This window comes from Gouania willdenowi, chromosome 19, assembly GCF_900634775.1.
Source record: "Gouania willdenowi chromosome 19, fGouWil2.1, whole genome shotgun sequence".
NCBI classification, from domain to species: domain Eukaryota; kingdom Metazoa; phylum Chordata; class Actinopteri; order Blenniiformes; family Gobiesocidae; genus Gouania; species Gouania willdenowi.
Genome location: NC_041062.1, coordinates 23,693,511 through 23,716,797, shown reverse-complemented (window position 1 = coordinate 23,716,797; position 23,287 = coordinate 23,693,511). Strand labels below are relative to the sequence as shown.

Below are 23,287 nucleotides of genomic sequence, written 5' to 3'. Positions count from 1 at the left end.
TAATTAGTTGCTCACTTGGTTGCTTAGTTGCTCACTTGGTTGCTTAGTTGCTCACTTATTTGCTTAGTTGCTCACTTGGTTGCTCACTTAGTTGCTTAATAGTTGCATAGTTGCTCACTTGGTTGCTCACTTAGTTGCTTAATAGTTGCATAGTTACTCACTTTGTTGCTTAGATGCTCACTTATTGCTTAGTAGCTCACTTAGTTGCTCATTTAGTTGCCGGTGCGAGTCAAAAGGCAAAAGGCGAAGGCGAAACATTGGTTTGTTAAAGTGAAACAGGAGTATAGAAAAATTACCAAGATTCCAAAAATGCAAAGTTCCTCTAACTGAGGCAATATTGCCTGAAACCACTCAATTGAGCAGCCCTAAACAGCATTTAATGATAGGTTAATGCTAAATTATCACTGTTTCCAGTCCCATTTTAATTAGGGTTTCTTTGTTTACCATTCATTTTTTTTGCAATCTGATGTTGTGTGAGACTTATTTATGTATTTATGAAGATTACTCTGAAAACAACATCAAATACGGTATATTTGCAATTGAATATGAGGTATGCACTTAACAGTTCAAATTACACACACACATTAGGCCTTACTAATAAAGGCAAATGTATGCCAATGCATTCAGCGTTTCCATGTGTCAGGGTGAGTGTGGGGGAGACTGATCAACAAAGCAGCAAAACACAAATCATGAGTGTGAACTAAAGCATAAGATGGATAGCAGTTCAAATCCACGTTTGTCTCTGTCCAAGGAGGCGGAGCAGTGGGAGGATCTACAGATGGGTCGATCAGAATACCTTTAACTCAATCTGTTTTCTCTCTGTCTAAGGCCTCGAGCAGTGCTGAGAGGGCCCATGGGGCCTGGCTAAGAGCTAGTCATCAGTCAGTGCCCAAGTCTAACTAACACTGATACCTTTAAAATGCTGCCAGCAGGTTATAAATGGTAATATAAGTGTGGTCAGCTGACACATGGATGTAGTACACAAATACATATGCATCTAGAAGATCTGCATTTCCTGAAGAAAATGCTAGAGAGGAAGCCAGTGCTGGCCTGTGTCGCTAAATGCTGCATTAGGGATTGCAGACAAAACGTTAAATAGTTAAATGATGAGCTGAAGGGTTAAAAATTGAGAAAAGATTAATCGATAGGTTGAATCGTTAAATGTTGAGCAAAAGGTTCAAAAGCTTATTTAAAGGTTAAAAGAAAATCTTATTAATGGGCTGAAACGTTAAAGTTGAAAAAAGTTCAATCAGTTGAAAAAAGCTGAAAAATGTTGGATAGTCTGAACCAATGTAAATATTGTTTTCTACAGTTTAGGAAGTTTTAAATGATCAAAATAGCTGAAAGATAACTTAGCATTAGCCAAGCATTAGCCTAGCATTAACTTAGCAATAGCCTAGTATTTGTTTGCCATTAGCCTAACATTAGCTTAGGATTAACTTACTATTAACAATAGCCTTGCATTAACCTTGTAATAGCATTAGCCTAGCACTGGATTAGCATTAGCCTAGTATTAGCTAAGCATTAGCCTAGTATTAGTTACGCATTAACCTTACCATTATCTTAGCATTAGCTGACCTGGGAGGCAATGGCGTACCCAGAGAAATCCCATGCATGCACGGTGGAGAACATGTAAAGTCCACACAGAAAAGACCCAAGTTTTCACACCAGGACCTTGTTGAGGTGAGACGGAGGTGCTAACTACTACGCTACCTTTAGCCCGATTTGGATAATAACATGAAAAATGTAGAAATGGGTTTAAAAACACTGATATAGGCGACAGCATGTTGGAAAAACATTAAAAGTTGAAATAAGCTAAAAAAGTTAGAGAAGTGTGAAAAAAGCTGAACAATATTAAAATGGGACCTAGAATTTATTTTTATTTTTTAAAGTTGTAAAAAAAATGTTGAATTTGTTAAAATGACTAAAACATTGTATTAATGTTCTATTAAATATGAAGGCAAAGTCTGGGTGAGACTGGGCTGCATCTTGGTTTGGGTATCGGTTGTGTTTTTTCCCCAATACCGATTTATAATAATAAATCACATAATCAGTATGTTTTTTTTTTTTTTATTGAAAGTTTTTTCACTAGAAATCACATCAATTTGTTAGAGCCCAGCCTTTAGAGCTTCTTCAAGGACTGGTATAGGTGGGGATCATGTATTTGATATTTATGAAAGCGTTTTCTCCTCCGTAGCGCTCGAGTATGTTCAGAGTTTCTTCAATCAAATCGCCAATGCTCATGCCATTGCCGATGTTTTTCTTCTTGTTCTTGAAGAGGTTGAAAACAGGGAGGATCTGTCGGTAGTATGGAACCAGAGCCTCTCCCACGTGCTCTGCAGACATCACCAGATACTGCAGCACCTTCATGGTATTGTACATCACCTGGTTGTTCTTGGTGTTCAAAGCTTTTTTAATGGGGATGATGAGCTGGGGAACAACTGGTAGGATGTTGGGGCCTCCCACTTCCAGCATGTCGTGGACTCCTTGGCGTGCCAGCATCTCGTATGGTTGAGCAGTCTCAACTAATCCATCAAAGAACAGCGGCAGGAAGTAGTTGTAGTCCAGAAAGGTGATGTTCAACTTCCAGGAAATCCTGCGGCCTCCAGTACAATGATCCACAAAAACAGGTAGCTGTCCCTGGTTGTAAAGCTTTCTGAAGTTGGTCGATATGGTCGGGCGGTCTTTAAAGATCCCTGTTGGTGGAGGTCCAGACACCCCAGTTTTGCTCCTATAGGCTTCCAGGGTGAAGCCCTCTGCTTGGAGCTTAGTGGTCTTTGTCTTCTTTGAATGATCCATAGGCATGTCAACAACCCACTGAGGCTATATGCTAAGAGAGTAGAACTTGGTTGTCAACTAATCAGTAGCCAGCAGACGGAATGTCAGCTGATGATGTTATCAGGAGCTGGTGACACATCAAAAGACCACTGATGATGTCAGAGGTTCTTTTTGTTTTGAATGGGAAAATGAATGGATATATGAAATGACCCAGTGGTTGCAATGATGATGGACTGCCCCAAGATTTTTACTATTGCTACACCCCATGACCTAATGAAACACACACCCCCCACCCACCTACTAAGCCCCCAGTGGCCATACCAGCTTGTCATTGCCCAATCTCATTAGATCTCGTTAGAAGTTAAGCAGGTCTGGGCCTGGTTAGCAGTTGGATGGGAGACTGAGCACTGAGCACACACCCCTCCAACCCTCCAAAGACCAACATGAGCCCCCCGACATGCTTACTACACCCCTTAGTGACCCCCTCCATTGATAACCCCCCCATGACCACCCTCATTCCCTGAGCCTCTCCACAAATGCTTAGTACTAGCCTAGCATTAGCTTAGGTTTAGCGCTAACCTTAAAATGACCCCCACCCCAGAGTATTCCAGGCCTAATTAACAGTACCTGAGATGTCATCCACCAATCAGGGGAGAGCGTTTCCCTCTGCTGGTGATGAACATAATAGTAATGGAAGTTAAAGATAGATTTGGCATCTTGTTTCGGTCTTTTTTTTATGACAATTATTGGACATTGAGATGACTCTGGCGACGATATTACATTAAAAATCAATATAAATGATACAATATCAAGTGGCAGTCACTGTCTTTACATCGAGTGTAACAGGAGGGCTCTCTATGCAGACATCTTATGCTGCTGACACGTCTCCTCAAACACATTTTATTCATATTATTCTCCACACTAATCACTGCCGATTTAAGCCACTATAGTGAGTGAAGTAGCGTTCTTAGTGAACGCATCTTTAGATCAGGCTCATATTCCTCAAACGCTGGCTTATTTCACCATCAAGGTGAATGAATCACTTTTCCGGGTGGTTGCCATGGCAGTTTGTGTTATCTTTGCTCCATTGATGATGACTTTTTATCGCGCGCGTGCACATAAGTAACCCAAGGTTTACATACTCAGGGTTGATTAACCCACTTCATACCAGCTGTAATGGAATCCGATACCCAGAGTGTCCCATCGCGGGGTATGTTGATCCAGAGTTTATGGATAGACTCTGAAGCGTACCTGAATAAGACATGATACTTAATACCTGAACACATACTTGTTGTCACCACACGCTGTCATCAGGATGGTTATGATTTGCTCCACAAAGTGCAATGAGAAACCAAATTATATCAAATGAGAGTGTGAAATTTTGTCTGAATGCAATCAAACTTTCAGCCACCCTGATAAACTCTGAGCTCCTGTTAAAGATTCTATATTTCACAGGTAAATTTAAGTGACAAAAGCTTCTTTTAATTGTCATTTCACAGATTTCACTTCAATGTCCTCTATTCCTATTCTTACATTTTGTGGAAACAAACCCAGAGCCAAGAAGAGGAATCGCTGGTCTTTATTTATCGATTTATTGTTTAAGATGCAGACGTAGAAACAGACAAACAGACCAGAGTTTCATTAGACGGGATCATTGTCCACAACAGATCTACAGCTGCTCATTGGTCTCTCACAGCTTTAAGAGTGTAGAGTTGACCCTGAGTAGTTATCAAGTGTAGTTAGCAATGAGCTACTGGAGTTAGCCTGTGGAGTTCTTGAATTAATATTTACTTTAATATCATTGAAAGAAAAACTCATGTACAGATAACGTGAAACTTTTCTATTACACACTCTACACCCGTTTTATTCCATTATTCATTAGAGCTGCAACTACCCATTATTTTCATTATCAATTAATCGGTCAATAAATTAATCTATGAATCAGATTTGTTTTTAAACAGTTTATAAAGCATATTCAAATCCTGCTTAAGCTGATTAAACTAAAATAAAAGTGTCTCTCACGCACAAACAAAAAGTGTCTCTCACGCACAAACAAACGCGCGTGCACGAAAGTCACACAAACACTGGTGCGCATACACAAATACTTGTGCGCACACACAATCACACTTGTGCACGTACACACACAATGACGCTCGTGCGTACGCACACAGTAACACACAAACACTCATGTGCGCACACACACACACTCGTGCGTCCACACACAAAGCTCTGCAGGTGAGGCAAACGGCTCTGCGTCACGGTCAGTGACAGAACCTGGGGAGACAGAGCTTTCTCTGTAGCTGCCCCCACCCTATGGAATTCCCTACCAAGCCACATCCGCAACGACCTCCCATCCTTCAAATCATTTCTCACTACGCACCCGTTTCACTGAGCTTTTAATGTTCAAACCACTCACTCACTCACTTCTTTTCTCTGTCATATTTTCTTGTTGTTTTTATGCTGTAAAGTTTCTTTGAGTGTCTTGAAAAAGCGCTTTAAATAAAAAATATTATTATTACTATTATTATTATTAGGAATCCCACAACGCAACAAATCTATAATGAAATTTGTTGATAAAGTTTTAATAGTCAATTTTTATTGATTTATTGTTGGAGCAGTTTTGTATCACTGTCATACGTATTGTATGGCAGATGGCTGAATGTTCCTTCCTTCCACTCAGTCAACAGGGTTGTTTTACTCAGTGAGTGTTTCAGTCACGAAACTCAGTCTGCATTTGGTGAGTTTTAGGCTACGTTCACACTGCAAGCTTTAATGCTCAATTACGATTCTTTGCTCAGATCCAATTTTTTGTTTGTCTGTTCACATTACCATCTAACATGTGACCTGTATCAGACTCCAGTGCACTGTAAACCCAGATAAGTTGAGTTTACTTCAAAAAATTAATGTTTGATGAAAACTTGAGTTAATTTAACTTTAAAAAATGAGTGTATGGTATTGTTATTTTGAGTTCAATACACTTGATACAAAATTTGTTTAACGTAAAATCATTAGTAATATCAATTGCTTTACATATTTATTCCACTTATAACTTTAAGCTGAATAGACTAACCTACAATTTAATTAACCTTAAAAAAATAATTTGCCCCATTACTACACTGTCTGAAGAGTAAAATAAAAATCTGTTTAATAAAAACATATATACAAATGAAATTAATTAATAAAAATAAAAGCAAAACCGCAAGAGTATATTCTTGTATACATGTTTTATTAAACTTGTCTTTATCATGTTATCCAACAAAATAGGTTTGCAATCAAAAATGACTCTTATGAATCAGGATGACTATACAAAAAACAATGCCAATGCTATACAACATAAGTAGCAATAGGAATTGTACGAGATCAGCGCTATAACATAAATCATACAGCAATGTAGCATACAGTAAACATGATATTTTTTTATTCAGAGCAGTGGTATAAGTATTCAGAACCCTGTTTAAAACAGAGTTGATGCTTCATAGATCACCTCTTCTCAAGTTTAGCATGACCTGTTGAATAAAATGGGAGGTGCTTTTCATGGGGTAATCCAAGTGCAAGGCATAAGTCAGTCCCAAAGTACACAGAAAGCCTGTGGCAGGTTGACCAGCTCCTCCGTTACCACACTCCCTTCCAAGACGATGCTCACTCTGGATGGGTTGAGTTTTGGATGTTCATCATTGCAGAGGATTCCCACTAAAGTTTCACTGTACAAGTCCTTGTCAGTTGCATCCTAACAGAAAAAGAAACAGACAAAGAGACGATATTGTAGCGTTAATAATTAAAAATTATAAAATTATAAAAGGACAACACCAATTTTGAATTGCCATAATTTGAACTGTGCATTACAAGAGCTGTTTGAAAACCTGTGTGATGAAATGGTTTTGTAGCTCAGCAGAGATGGAGAGCTTTTTCAGTCCCAGTCAAGCTGAAAAGTTGAGTAAAAACTATATCCAGTACAGGTGCAGTTGTTGCAGTTGATACAGATGTTAGATCAGTATCATCCTTTAATCTCAAAAAGTAAGAACTTATGGAAGGGTTTTTCATAGTCATCAGCAAAATAAAAAGAGGGGTCCCTCCCTGTGGCGCCATCTCACACTAGCTGATGGCAATTTCACAGAAATAAAGACAAAAGTGAAAGTTCAATTTTTTGTAAAATGTTCATTTGTTTATAATTTAGAGTATATAATAGTTTTTTTTTAATATAGTAAATTCATGTCAGATGGTCATGTTGTGAACAATTAATGCAGATATTCAAAACAAATTCAGACTTACTGATCAGGTTTTGAAGAACGCAGAGGGCTCATCCCCCAAGACGACTGGCAGTCCCCGAAGACAAAGGCACCTGATGTCTGTTGGCTCAGTGGTCTGGAAGATACTGGACATAACTAAATACACTCATAATGTATATGGTTAAATAGATTCCAGAAAGTCGCTACAATTTAATTACTTCAGTACACCTCCGCATAAACAAATAGTGCATACACTGCAGTATACGTTCACTGTGGAGGCGCAGCACCGGTGTCATGTACTGAGTTTGCATTGTACTGAGATTGTATTTGCGCATACATGCGCACTACTGGAAAATTAATTTTTGATTAAAAAAAATAATAATAATAATTATTAATTTTTGTTTATTTTTGTTTTCAAAGTGAACGGACATGTTTTATTTATTTATTGAATTGGGTTAGGGTTATAATCTCAGTACGGAGGTAAACTCAGTACGTGACACCAGCAGCAAAGTTCTGTATTTAGTTTTACCGGTAGCCATCACTCCTTCGCTCACGACACAAATAATGGCGGACATTTGCGAAAGTTTTCATCAGGTTGGGGGCGGAGTCCATGGGTGGAGTTACCAGCGGAGGGGAGGGTCTTTTCTTTCCCAATTTCAATTGTCACAAACTTAGAAAATTTGAAACTGAGCTATTTCCTCTGTCTTATAAGACTTACACAGACCACAAACAAACAACTGGATGGTTGTATTTCACACTTTGTGTGCCGTGTGGTCACTCATTTGTGTTCAAAAAAACTGCAAAAGTGGATTTTTCATAATATGTCCCCTTTTATTGCTCACAAATAGGCACTAAAGTTATGTGTGTCTTAGAAGTGACAAATGTCAGTTTTAATGCTTTACACTGCTAGCCAAATGTGTCTTAACATTACCACATCAGTTTAGCAAATGAAAACATTTTTTTCACTGCTCTAACAGTCATTGGAGCTCGTGCTAACTTTAAATCAAAAGCCACCACAGAGTAAAACACGGTGGCTCACTCACCAGATTCAGTCGCCCTGTCGCCCTCTTTTTTCTTCTCTACTCCGCTCGAGGAACACGTGCTCTGGCAGGGAAGCCGACAGCTTGTTGAGTGATAAAATTAGCTACAGGATCCAGGGTAGTGGAACTGCTGTTTCCACTGCTTCCAAACTACTCCTCGCCGTAAAAAAAAACCAAACTAATAAGTTGTAAAATATCTGTCGGACACAGCAGCAGCGAACAGTTGGAAATACATGCATGCTGCAACATGTCTACCGGTTACCTATGCCGCATTCAAGTGGCGTTAGAATAATCGGGTAAATTAATTTCCGAATGAAAAAAATCACACGAACACTGATAGGCTATGGTAAATTTCTGCCCATGTAGAGTAAAATAGATTAGTGAGGTAATTATATGCATAAATCCTGATATCAGGTATCAATGGTTTTTCAAGTCAATATTTTTTGTGATTTTAGGTATTGTAGAGTCTACTAGTATAGAATACAACAAGCCTGGGATAAAATTACTGATACCAAAGCTTAAAAAGTGTTTTGCATAGCTGATAACAACATGAATTATCACAGTAAACATGTCTTTTTTTTATGTTTTGAGTATTAAAACATAAAAGATCTTCTTTGTAGCATCCGAACACCGAACCTTCCTACACTACTTGAATGCAGCGGGAATTTAAGAGTTGTGGTCATGACCAAAACTTAAAAATTCTATCCCACTGAACTTAAAGTTACTCATTCATGACATTACTTTCAAATGCAAGTTTATTCTACTTCGAATTAGTAGACTGTGCTTAAATTTGATAGGTATGCAATCAAACTTTAATAATCTATGTACTGATCCGCCTGCACATTGTTGCGTTTGTCTCAGTTTTTGTGCAGTGGAGCTGGAGAATGAATGAGCAGGTGGAGGAGGACGAGGAGGAAGAAAAAGAGAGACAAATATTTAGTTTTGGCTTTTTGTGGTGCTGATTTGCTTTTAAACACAGACCATTTATGATATGAACCTTCAAGCTTTGACCAGAACCCGACAGAGCAAAACCAAAACCTGGTCCGACAGACATTAGGTATTTATTTCTGTGCTCGACCCAAAATCGACAATTAAAGCCTATATTTTTCCTCATACAAATGAGATATTTACGCTTGTTTTAGTGGTAAGCCTGCTTTTATTAATAAACATTTGTTAATGTGAACAGTACAGATCAGCACACGGGGTAACCAGCGCATGTCAAACACACACACAGATGCGCAGTGCACGCAAGAGACAGTGGATCTATTTACATAATCCATGTATCAAATATAATGATAATAAATGATGTTGTGCAGAAAAGGAATTTTATATCAACGGTGGATGCTTAAACTTTGCCCTCTGTGGTCCATGGTCAGCAGAGGACAGCTCACAGCCTGCAGCACTGCTGCACTCACAGCTCCTGCTGTGAACCAAATGCACATTAAATCCACCTTGGTTGTTCACACTAGGGTCGCATCGAAAAAAGATCCGATCTGTACCCGATTCAGGACCACAAATGAAAGTGGTCCAAATCTGATTTGAAAAAATCAATGATTTGAAAAAATCATATATGAGTCTGGTTTGATTGTTCATACTTGACTCTCAAAAAACACATTTGTCTGCAGCGTGAACGCAGCCTTAGTGACTTAACATGTAGCAGCTTCTCAGAGGAAAATGCAGTAAAGGCTTCTGTGAGTCCTGATTCAGGACTAGATACCTGCTCCGATTGGAGCTGCTGTGGATTTAAACAGTGAGGTTTGGTTTTCGGTCCAGGCCGTATATGACACTTTACCCAGTCCCTCCAGCCTCCACACATGTGGTAAAGCTGAGGTGGTCAGCACTGCCATTAAGACCAGCAAACCCCACCCTGGGAAGAGCTTCTTCAAACCTGCTGAGAGCCCATGACCTCTGATTGGCAGCTGAGACTCTTGACTTGTTGCTGCTAGGACTGTGTGATCTGGGAGAGGGGGAGGGGATATGTGGTGAAAGACCCGAAACCCCCAAAGAGCCCAAGAAACATCACAGATCATACATCATAGTGATGCATCTTTAAGCTGCAATATATAAGAGAAAAAAAAAAACTTTTGATTTGCTGATATCAAAAACTACTGAAATACATTTCAAACCAATATAAAGCTCATTAAGTTAAATTTTTTACTTTATTCTGTGTATTTTACTTTCAAAATATTGGTTTTGTATTTATTTTTCAAAAATTATCTGAATGAATTAATTTATTTGATGAAATATTAATAATTCTATGGGACATGTGCATGATAAATGTGTTTTTTTTTTTTTTTTACTAATTTTATAATTTTTTTGTTTGGTGTATTTTCCTGTAATGTATGTTTTTTGGAGTCGTTATGTGTATTTTAGTATCTTTTTTGTGTAGTTTTGTGCATTTCTGTTGTCATACTGTGTGTGTTTTTTTGTATAAATATTTAGTTTTGTGTATTTTGAGTCATTTTCATATTTTTGTTGTTGTTTGGTGTATTTTTCTGTAATGTACTGTATGTTTTTTTGGAGTCATTTTGTGTGTTTTTGGAGCCTTTTTGTATTTTTTTGTGCATTTTTGTTGTCGTTTTGTGTACTTTTTGTATAAAAGTATATTTTTATTATAAATTCCTTAGGTGTGGTGAGGGCGTGTGTTCCCATGAAATGTTTGAGACGCTAATAACCAAACTCCATAGCCATTGTAGCGCCAATCAAAAAAGTAACAAAACTGCACAAAACAAAATGTAAAGCTCCAAACTACATGAGTGAGTAATTAAAGTGTCTTCTTTAAAAAAACAAAATTCATTGTTTACCTTCAAACCGAGTGGTCAGAGCTTAACTTCCATGCACGGCACCACAGAGAATCTGCAGTTTTCCAGATGGAGAATTGAACAGGTTGAGTTCAATACCGACTATAGTGAAACAGCGCGTTAGTGAGCAATTACACGGACAGTTATATGGTTTAAACAATGGGAAACTTGTCTGCAAAAGACTCACCAGTGGTTGACGGTTTCAAATGATCTAGAGTCCCGTGTTTGAGACGCTAACGTTAGCATGGCACCAGAGGAAGTGGAGTCTGGTACAGAGTAGGGTTCCCACCTTTCAGAAAAGAAAATAAGGGACACTCATGGGATCATGAACACAAACCTCAAAAATAGAAACATTTGGACATAGAACAGTGTTTCCCAAACGTTAATGCCCCATGTACCCCTGAGCTCATGTTATACACAATCTATTTGTTTGCAGACTCATCTAAACTCTTTCTGTTATTGTCCAACATTAACCTTGAATTTAGGCCTTTTTTTTCCATTTATTTCTGATGTTTTGCTCATTCACCCTTTGGTGTAGTTCAAAGAGTTGTGCCACAAATTATGATTGATGGATGAAAAAAAAAAAAGTCTGTGCACTTGTAAAAAAAAAATCTATAATGTTGAAAACTAACGTGAAATGTTTGTGTACCTGCTGAAAGGTGTTCATGTATACCTAGGGCAGCAGTCTACAACCATTCATCTCAAAGGAGCCATTTTTCCTCCTCATCTGGATTAAAATCATTCAAGAGCCGAAAAAAATACCTTCTCAATAAAGACAATATAGTGTAGAAAATTCTAGTTACAATGATATTGAATAATGTTATTAATAATTCGTTTTTTGTTGATGTATTTGTAGGGCTACAAAAAATTACTTGAATTTGATAACACATGATCATGTCAGTCAACACATACTAATTGCAACATAAGCATGCTTTTAATCTGGTACATTGGCAGTAAATTAAATATTTCTCCACACAAATAAAATCTCTATTTTCTTACCAGAAGAGTCTTTTTGTTGGTTTAGTTATCTTATCAGATATTTAAAACGTAAGGTTAAAAACAGATGTAAGGTTTATGGTTGATAAGAGTTATTGCACAATGTGATTTATTAGGTTGACAAAATGCATCATGATTTTATTTGGTGTCTGCCATTTATCATTAATAACCTCTGTAAGAAATAAATCATTATTTTAATATTTTCTTATAACTGTAGGGAGCCATTACAAAAGAGTTAAAGGAGCCACATGTTGCAGACCCCTGTCCTAGGGGTACACGTATCCCAGTTTGGGAACCACTACAATATACAGAAATCTCTACAAACATTTTGAACCTAGGGAATATATATAATATAAAATAAAATATTAATGTATACATTTAATTATTGTTAACCTATCAGTATGATTTTTGTCAAAAGCCCATACACAATATACCTATTTATATTGCCTAATACGACTGTAATAATAAATATATTATCTTTAATTTAACTTTAAAACCTCCACATCCTAAACATGAAATCAAATCTCAGTAGTTTATTAAATCAGTCCAACCATGATGTGTCTACTGTATCATCCTCAGCAGATGATGGATGATTGTTCATATCTACAGTGTTGTTCTCCTGAGGCTGTTTGACCGTGGGACACTGAAAACTCTATAAAGTTGGACATTTTTAGTGTTAGAGCAGCGCTGGTGTCCGTCGTCTCTCTACTCTCCAACAGTCCATGAAAGCACCACAAACTCACATCCATGTACACAGGACACACCACAGAGAGTGGGGGGTGTGTCTAGTGTTCTGGTCATTTATGCAGTATGGCTCAGTACGGGACGCACCATTTAAGGGCCAAATAAGAAACGATTCCGTATTTTAAGGGAGGGGTGGCAACCCTCGTACAGAGATGGAGACGGAAGAGGAAGTGAAGTCTGTGACCCGCGATTTAAAGGAAATTTGGAATCATTTGGAATAATTTTAAATAACCATGAAATAATAACTTAAATTACTTTAGCAGTATAAAAACGATTTTTATATTGACCTTATTTTATTTATCTTTTTAACCCTAACAAACTGCGACACAGTGACGTCATGAACCCGAAACCAGAAGTAGCGCGCTCAATACCGCGCTCATTACCGAGAGGGCCGTAATCTTAAAATGAACGTTTTGCTACACCAAATTACTCCAAAAATACGGATGCACACACTTGGGGTATTTGGAAACTGTTGACTCAGTTTCAGGTCGAACTCACACCAGGTCGGGGAGATATTTGCTCCCACACCACACACACACCACACACACACACACACACACACACACACACACCACACAGTCGTACTGCCAAACATTTCCTGATTTGATGAATTGCATTGCATCGCCTGTATTAATTTAATTGCATTATCTCCTCCCATTTTTTTGCTCCCCTAGTGAGATCTTTGTACCCTTTTATTAGCGCGTGGAGTGACGTTTGCACATGTTTTAATAAACCAAAACCTTTAGTTAATCCGCCCCTAAGACGTTTTCATGCCTTGGTTCTTCAGCTGGTTGCTAGTGGCTGATGTGTACGAGCACAATGAGTGCAGTTTCAACTCACTATTACAATAGCCGACTGGAACAGCAAAAAAAACATACATTTTTATAAAAGTATGAAGTCTCACGTCCGACTGTATTACCCAAGTTGGTTTGTCTGAAACACTGACTGCAGAGGAGTGTGATGTCTTCTGCTGAGCTGTCACATGTCTGTCAGCAATAGAAGTTAATGTTTTGTGAACAAAACAGCAGTGAGCCAATGCTCTGCACAGTCGGCACAACAATATTTTAAAGAGAAAAAACACATTACCAATACTCACGTTACTGTAATTGAGCTGATTTTATGGGTACTTGTACTTTTTGAGTTTATTTTTAAACCAGTAATTTTACTTGTACTTAAGCACATTTTTAAAAGAAGCAATTTGTTACATTTCTACACACAACCGTTACTGACTAAATTATTATTTTTTTTCATAAAATGATCAACAGATGTTGTGAAACTACAAAATATGAAATGACCAGACAACAATTAAATGCGTCACATCATAGCCAACCAATCATATTAAATGTAATGCACAGTGTCAAAACAGCATTGAATGGAGGTTGTTTCAGCCTGATAATTTCATTAGTTTGAATTTAATTGGTGTAATTTTATTATTTAAAAAAATTCACATTTTGACAAACCTTTTATTTTATTCAGATGCCTTTGTGAAAATAAATTAAGGTAGATTTGGTCTCTTCCTTTTGAAGTTTCTACATGACATGTTTACTGTATGTAAGGGAACCATACCAAGATTTATTATCAAAAATAAATGTGTGGGGTGAAAATAAATAGTAACTTTTACTCTGAGTACTATTTAATGGAGCTACTTTTTACTTCTACTTGAGTTTTTTTATGTATGACTGAGTTGAACCTCAATCAAGTAACAGTATTTAGGATAGATCAGCACTCTTTACACCTCTGGTGTTTAAGTGTGTAGTGTAGTGTGCACCCTATATTCACCAGGCTGTGTCCCTACCTGAGCTGCCTGCCTTGTTTTCTCTCATCTCTGTCGGAGGTAAAAACACCACGAATAAGGCAGTCTGTGCCGGAGCAAAAAATCACCCCCTGGAGGCAGGAGGCTTTTGGTGTTTGGGTGCAGACAAATGCTGCGACAGGTGTGGAATTTTAATCACGACACAGTCGAAGAGATAGTCACACTTTAGTGCAGGTGGGAAAAATAGGACTTTTTTTGTAGGCCAGATGTATTATGGGATTGTAGCGTAGAAGTTCTTCTTGCCGTTGACTGAGTGGATAAAGAAAAAAGGGGTTTTAAACTTTAAACTCTGATTCCCATGCTGTGAAGTATCCCGTTGAGGCAGGGCCGGCTCGCCCAATAGGCGGTTTAGGCAAATGCTAAGGGGGTCGTGGCCTGAGGGGGTGGGGGCTGGGGGGGTGCAGTGTTTTCCACCTCCAAGATGTGGTCATGGTTGTTTTAAGTTCCAGGTGATCAACAACCCATCCACACTTGTGTTAAGCTCCTACCATGAATCGTCACAAAAGTCCCAAATTAAATCAATAGATGGACGCTGATTAAGCGACTTTTAATTGGAATCAACGGTGAGTGTATCGGTTTGTTCAGTTTTTAAGAATATAATCTAAAAAGACCTATCTTTAGTTTGTTTGTAGCGTAGGAGCTAAGCGCCATTTTAGAAACCCGGCGAGCCATTGACTCTTCACATTACTTCGTCAAGTTATAAAAAACTATTATTTCTTTTTGAAAGCTAATTAAGCTGGACTTCAGGGAACAAATGAATGTTTGATAAACGCTGTCATGTATTGTTTACACTTATTTTTTCCTTGATGGAATTATGTTTGTATGTTTTGTAAACCAACCTTGGTTTTGAATGGGCCCAGTTATGAAAATGATTATGTTGTACAACTTGAATTCATTATGAATGCCTTTTTGTACATAGTTTGCAAATAGTTGTATACAAGTATTTTGAACAGCTTTTGTAGTTAATGCATATTATACATGGAGCTTATGTATAGATTGTTTTTGTTACAAACTGTGGATATTTTTTTTAATGTTAATTGTTGTTTGTACAATATTTTATTGCTATTGTTATTTGTTCACAGGATTTTTTTTTGTGGTAACGATAATGATAATATATATATTTTTTTTAAGCATCTATAGTATTTAATGTATAACATGTTGTGTTATACATTAAAGACAATGGTAAAAACTATTTTATTCAATTTCTTTTGTTAGGTAAATCGCTGATGGGGGGGGCGGGGAAGGGGGACGCCAAAGAAAATGTCGCCTAAAGCGCCACATTGGGTAGAGCCGACTCTGTGTTTAGGCCAAGAAACTCCCATATTTACCCCTTTTTCCCAGCATCCTCCCGTATTAGTATTATCCCATAAATATCCTGTATTATGATGTAATAATACAGTAAAGATAAATAAATAAACACATTCCTCTGCCTCTCTGATCTAAACGCTGTCACTAGCCTCGAGAGAACTGCCCCCTGAAGTGGCCTGGGTGTTAGTTCTCACAAGATTAGGAACAAACTCGGACACAACTCAGAAGAGAGAGAGATGAATGTAAGAAGATGCTCCGACAAAAAATAAATAAAAATAAAACAAAGAACTGGTGTAAATACCTTGTAAATGTGACAGAGAGTTTACCTTCCGATAGAACATCAGGGTGGGACAAGGTCACACATTCTGTAACAACGTAAGTCAGCATAAACAATCAGCCAATCACAAGCTCCACAAATATACACTGCTTTAAAATGTGTCTAATAAGTCATTAGTGAATACCAGAGAAACACATGAGTCAGCATGAGAAATTAAAAGAAAATATGTAATGAAAATAAAATGTTAATGTCTAACTTAAAGACAAGCAACATGAAATTAACAGTAAATATGCAGTGTGTTGACTTGAATATCAACTGTAAATATATTAAATAAACACATGTGCTTCATGTACACATTTATGTTTTAATTCAGGCTTTTTTATAAATTAGGAATTAGGGCTGGGCGATATAACAAGTTTTCTATTAGGCAATATAGAAAACTACAATATTGCAAATATTGATGTAAAAAATAATATAATATATATATATATATATATATATATATATATATATATATATATATATATATATATAGTTTAGGAGTCGCTGCTTTTACTTGTCCAAACAGAATGTAAAGCTCAGTTAGATAATTAATGAGTGCATCCTATCTCCCAAACCTTCCCCATAAAAACCACACAACAGAACTCACTCACACATGCTGTCCCTTACAGATGAAAAAGCCAAAAGTGGCTCATATTGTGCAGCTGTTTGTTAATAAATGAACCTGTGTAGCATTTTGCATCAGCAAATTTAACCCAGAATTATCTTTCTGGTCAGACTTTATTTGAAATAAAATCAGTTTTGGTCCAAATCACCCATCCCTAGTAGGAATGTTTACAGCGTTTTAATTTTAACAAAGGTCAACCTACCAGATTCTAATCACATACTTGTATTTAAGTGAGTGGTTGACAAGTGGCTACTTTAGATTTCCTGTACACCTGTCTTATAATATAAGGGATACCTGAAGTTGGTTGGGGGGGTGGGACGGCTCGTAGAAGGTCCCTGAATATTTTCCATATTTTTAAATCCAAAACTTGACAGGTATGTACTTAATCCTATTTATTTAATTAGTGTGGTAGCAGCGAACACCACGGACAGGTTGCCAGTCCATCGTTGAGCAGGAACATGTCACTGCTCTGACAGATCACACTAACCCACAGCCCCCTGCTGTGCTGCAGTCTGGACCACCAGCATTTCACACCCAGTAATTAGAATATAAAAGCCCTTTCCTCCTCATGTATTGTGGAATACAATTAAACAACTCCGGTCACTGACCAAATAGCAGCGTGGCACCTCAAAGAAAGTTGAAACAGGAAAAAAAAACAATATATTTCCTCCTGGTATCCAAAGGCAATAAAGCAGGCCTTTTATTGACAGCTGAATCCAATATTCTCACTAACACTGTACACAACAATATAATCTCCACCTCTCATTTGAATTTTCATTTCAGAGTCAGTCTATAGCATTGAACACTATTAAATTATTCAGTCAATAACCTCATCAAAAACAGCATTAGTATATTTATTACTGCTTTCAATGCACATTTCTCTGCAGCAGTGTGCCAGTCACTACAGTCTAAACATTGTTTGATGAATCAGCCCCGCCCCCCCAGAGCAGGGTCGCCATATGTCCGGCACAACGCCTGCCCGTTTTCAGCGCCGCCCCTCTTTTTGAGATAATCCTTATTTTCCAACTCATGTAATTTAATATAATTTTAACAACATTTTCAACAAATGGCCCAAACACTTGGGTCTCAAAAAATGTTTTCACCAATTGCTCCTTAATAATTAATTAGGCACACTGTAATTTATTTTGCCTGATCTGATGAATACTTTTTGAGATATAGACAATGTAGACATTTTCAGCTTTCAATATATCAGGAACTCCAGCACATAGAAAGGTCAATGTGGTATAGTAATAAGCTCCACCTACTCTCACAGAATATAGAAAAAGATCTGCTATACATCTGGTGGACATGCCAGCGGGGGTTGGGTACTGAAACGCATTACCAATATGGCACCAGTTCCAACGTAAACGGTAGTAACCACACCGAATAACAACAAACATGCTGGTGCCCCGCCACGCCCCCCTCCAAATGTTAATCTCATAATGTTAAGCTCTTAATAAATCATGTTTGTAGACAAACTTTTGAACTTCAGCTTTAACACCAGATTTAAAAGGCACAGTTTTGCATTTACACAGGAATGCAACAGATTGATCAGATTTGTTCAGTGCTTTAAGATGACTTTGTGATATTTTGTGCTACTGTATATAAATAAAGTTGAATTCAATTGTACATATATTATTTAGGTAATATTGTGTTCAATTTGGCCCTGAAAATAAAAGGCTAATTTATTTTGATTAAGTGTATGTGGTTTAAGTATCGGTTTAAGCACCGGAACTGTTTAAAAAATACAGAGTCGTCACCGCTTTCAGATAAAACCTAACCAATACCTAATGCAAGCTCCTCAAAATAGTGAACAAGTCAGTGTGTGTTTGGGTCTGGAACATGTTTGGTTCTTCAGTAAACTACTTAGCATATGTCTCAGCTCCCATAAATTGTTCACATCACTAATGATTAGTCACATATATGCATTGGTTCCTTGTGACATGCTCTGGAAATCTGAAAAAAAATACTTTTTTTAAACTATTTTCATTGGCCCATAATAGGCCAAACTTCATATCTAGGCGGGGCTCAAAACGCCATTTACTTTATTCTTCTCATGTTTAACTCAAAGTCTGACCAGAAAGACAATTCTCGCTTAAATTTGCTGATGCCAAATTAACATATTAACATATAGCTGCACAATATGTGCTTTATCTACTCTAAGGGACAGCACGTGTGAGTGAGTTCTGAAGTTCTGGCTTGTTTAGGAGAAGGTCTGGGTTGGGACGCCATCAGTGATCATCTAATGTTCTGAGAAATAATGATATAGCAGCGACTCCTAAAACAAGTATTTTAAAACTAAATAAGAAAAATATATTGCTATAGAGATTCTACATTTCATAATCGCCAAAATAGAAATTTCGATACATCTTGAATCTGAATATATTGCTCAGGCCTAGCCCATAACAGCATGTGGGAATCCAAGAACAATCTGATCTTTGTCTTAATTTATAGTCTAAAAGTTATTCTTTCTTGGGATATACTGTAAAACTTTATGGGGCTTCTTCATATTTATTTTGAAACCCACCTTTGGGTTATTTCACCACTTGCTAATATTTAAAATCCTTTACATGAGGTCATTGTCGCTTGTCTCTGTGTCTTATAATCATGTATTGTTTATTAGCTGATGATGTTGGTTAAACTGAGGATTTGCTGAGAGACTTTTTTTGTGACAAAAAAATCTGCTGTTTTTCTCCTCTGATCTTCAGCACAGATAGGAACTGTTTGCTACTGTATCTGCAAACAGGAAGAACTGTCTGCATCAATTTGCCTCCCGTCTGCAGCAACAACAAAACATCCAGCGCAAACATTCAGGCATCTACATGAAACACATGAGAAACAAACAGACTTATCAGAAACTCAGAGTGTATCATGGCGTCCCTGAGCTGAAAGCTTCTTTGCTAAATGCTGCTAATCTGACAGGTTGTCCAATGGAGCCGCTGTGGTAGAGGGAAACGTTTCTTTGTCACGCTGATGAAGACGCTGAGTGATTGTTTACACATTCACAATTTCACCAAGTGCCAACCGGCTTTTTCTAACGGCATCTCTGGCCTCGCGAGCAGCTGCTGTCACTCTCCCTCTGCATTTCATCTTTTTTATATTTACTTTTCACTCAACCCCCTTCGCCCTCATGCCATTGCCTGCTCTTCCTCTTGTTCTGTTCTCCGTCTTTCAGCTCCACTCATCACAATGACAGCCACAACTGCCTGACAAGAGAAAACTAATGCTAAAGCAAGACCTGGTTATCAATAAAGTCAGTGTTTTTGAACTACCTGTTCTTGTTATTTTGAAGAGTTTGGTGCTTTTTCATTTGCATCAACATACATACGGATCAGTCTGAAAACGGTTTGAAACAGACTGACATTACAGTAGGGATGTCCCGATCGGGTTTTTTTGCCCCCAAGTCCGAGTTCTTTGATTTTGAGAATTGGCCGATACCGAATCCCGATCCAATACTTCTATAATACATTAAAAAGATAAAGGAGAGCAAAAAAAAAAAAAAAACAGATCCAGGATGTCCCTTATTTATTTTATTCACCATATTTTAACATTCAACCCTAAACAGAGCACTTCTGTGATGTAGCTGATCAATCAAGCAATAAATTAAAAAAAAATAAATAATAAATAATATTAAATAAAAATGTCTAATATAAAAATGAATAGTGCTTCATCTTAAAATACCCAACAGGCATGTTAATAATTAAGAAAATAAAAGTACCACAGTGCTGTAAAGTAAGGCCAGTAATGTGTTTTTAGAAACTGCATTCTTAATGTTTACTCTCCTCATTTAGTTTCATAGATTCAAATGTATGTTTTTCTTGATGAAAAGCCTGACAACTTAATTTTGTTGGCATTGCAGGTTTAGAGCATGTACAGTAGAAGCTGTTTATTAAATAAAGTGTGTGAGGTCTGCAGATAGAGGCTGATTTAGAACACACCGACAAGTCCTGCTGTAGGCGTTTGATATAGAAAATTGGGTAACACTTTATTTGAAGGGGTATACATAAGCCTGACGTTACACTGTCATTATTATGACATGACACATGTCATTAGCATTAATAATGTGTCATGAAGTCTGTCATTAAGTGTCATTCGCTAAATTATGACACCTTTGGAGCTATGTTTGCATTTCTTGAGAAAGCATTGTCATGACAACTTGTCATTAGCCAGGGCAAAACCACCACCCATTGTCTTTAATATGACAACTTGTCATTAAGTGTGTACAAAATGACCAAAAATTGTCTGTCATGACAACTTGACATTCATCAGGGCAAAATACCCTACCAATTTTTACATTATGACCATGTGACATTAACATGTCATAACAAGCGCGATTATCAAACATTCATCCATTCATCATTTGACCCACTTACTCCTGTTTCAGGGTCATGGGGGTCTGCTGGTGCCTATCTCCAGCATCCTTCGGACGATTGGTGGGGGGTACACCCTGGACAGGGAACCGGTCCATTGAGGGGCGAAACACACTGACAATACTCACACTCCCATTCACTCCTATGGAGCAATCTCAAAATTCCATTCAAGAAAATGGTTATGTTTTTACATTGTGGGAAGAAATCAGAGCGCCCAGAGGAAACCCAGGAAAACACTCCGCACAGAAAGGACATAAGAGTCCACCCTAGGGTTTCAACTTCGGACTTTGTAGCTGTGAGCCAAACATGCTAGCCACTAAGTCACCGCGTGCAACATTTTTAAACATTCATCAATTATTTTCAATTATATTTACTTTTATTACTTGCGGTTAGTGTCATTGATGTCATTAGACCATTATAACTGTAAAATGTCTCTTTTCCATGACCTGAAGTAAAGTGAAACCCTTTGGAATAGTAATGATGATGTCATTATGTGTTATAACACAGTCAGATGATGTAATGACAGTAAAATGTCTATTTTTCCATGACCTGAAGTAAAGTGAAACCCTTTAAAATAGTAACTAAGATGTCATTATGTGACACAGTCAGATAAAATCATATTAATACCTTAACAAAAGCAACAATGAAGTCATGAAACATCGTTTTATTATTCAACAATTTCACTTAAGTGTACTTGTACACTATTGGGAGGAGTTTCCCCCCAATTTTAAACATGGGATGACTTACCACCCACAGAGGGCCCCAATAACAAATTAACATAGGCTAAAATAAACCATCCAAAATACTGAAAAACTGTTATAAAACTTACAACTTAACTCAATTAAAAAAAAACAAAAAAAAAAAAACAAACAAATCAGTAACACTTGTTCTTTAAGGTGAACTTCTTAACATTAATATGGGTTGTCACTTAAGTGTACTTATACACTATTGGGAGGAGTTTACTCCCAATTTTAAACTCTACTTGACTAGATTTTTAATGTCATGGAAAATTCTGCCCAAGACACCATTACGATGGCGTATAGCTAACCAGTAATGCCACTCTATCATTTTGAGGTGAATCTTCAGTGACTCAGGGGTGCGATTACCTCTATGTCTCCAAATGTCACACTTATATTTCTGCCATGCACGCTCAATATGCTGAGTATGAGCACCAGTCTCAGGATCAACAAAGTTATTTTTATGGCAGACAGAATACTGGCTATATCCATATCGGGAAAGCTGGCCCTTGTAGGCACGCCATTCATCGGTGAGAATGGATGTTCTGGGTCTGATGTGCTTTTGGATGTGGCCGATAAGGGTTTTCCTTGATCGTTCCTTCACGAGTCTCAGTATTGGTCTTCTGGAATTACGATCAACCTCCACATCCCAAAAACCTACTGGCGATCACGGCGCCATGTGTTCCCACAACGACCACGATGGTACTGAAAAAGGAAAGAATATACAGATATTTGAATTATATTTAAAAAACAAAGGATTAACTGGTAAAGAAAATTGCTTCCTTTGTAACCAATAAGCTCTTGATCTTAAAATTCAGTTTCTGTGACCACATAAATATTTGTACTGTTTTCGCATCTTGAAAAATTAGCCTTTCATTTACTTTTAAAAGGAAGGTTGCACATGCAGTGTAAACGCAGTGTGGTTTGAGTTGGGCACCAGATCTAGTATGAAAATTACGAACTCAATTCCCATTGCTAACAACATGATAAAGGTGGAATCTCTGTCCTTCGAGTCTTCATCTGGCCACCTGATGATAACCTCAGTTATTCCCTCCCTCTCTACCTCAGGCCAACATATGGTGAGGATTCGGTCTGAAACATTATATGTCATTATATGTTCAGACAACATTATACAACATTATATTATATTGTTGTATACTGTTATGTTACAGATGTATGTTTGAGGGGTTGCTATTTTTACTTCAGTCAAACAAGTGTTAAATAGCTATACAGCAATTATTAATCGTGTTTGAACAGTTCAGATCCAACGCTGTGTTTTGAGGCAAGTGAAACTAAATGCTCTGGTATCCTATTCCTGGTTTCAGGAGAGAACTCCAACACATTCCCTGTAATATTGCTCAGAATAAAATAAGGTGAGGACACTGTAGACTCACAATTGTTTGTGGTCCAACTAGCTGTGACTGAAACTGCCCAGTCCTTACTTGTTTCTAATTGTATGCTTATTCTCGCGTGCATTTTGCACTTTATTTAGTAAAGAAAGTAAACAGGATATCGTACAATTAAGATTCT

The 23,287-nt window shown here is 37.5% G+C and overlaps 1 pseudogene; it reads right to left on the bottom strand.

The window, feature by feature from the left end:
- Positions 1–2,133: 2,133 nt before the first annotated feature.
- Positions 2,134–2,868, bottom strand: LOC114481898 (parkin coregulated gene protein homolog pseudogene; annotated as a pseudogene).
- Between the last annotated feature and the right edge of the window lie 20,419 nt (positions 2,869–23,287).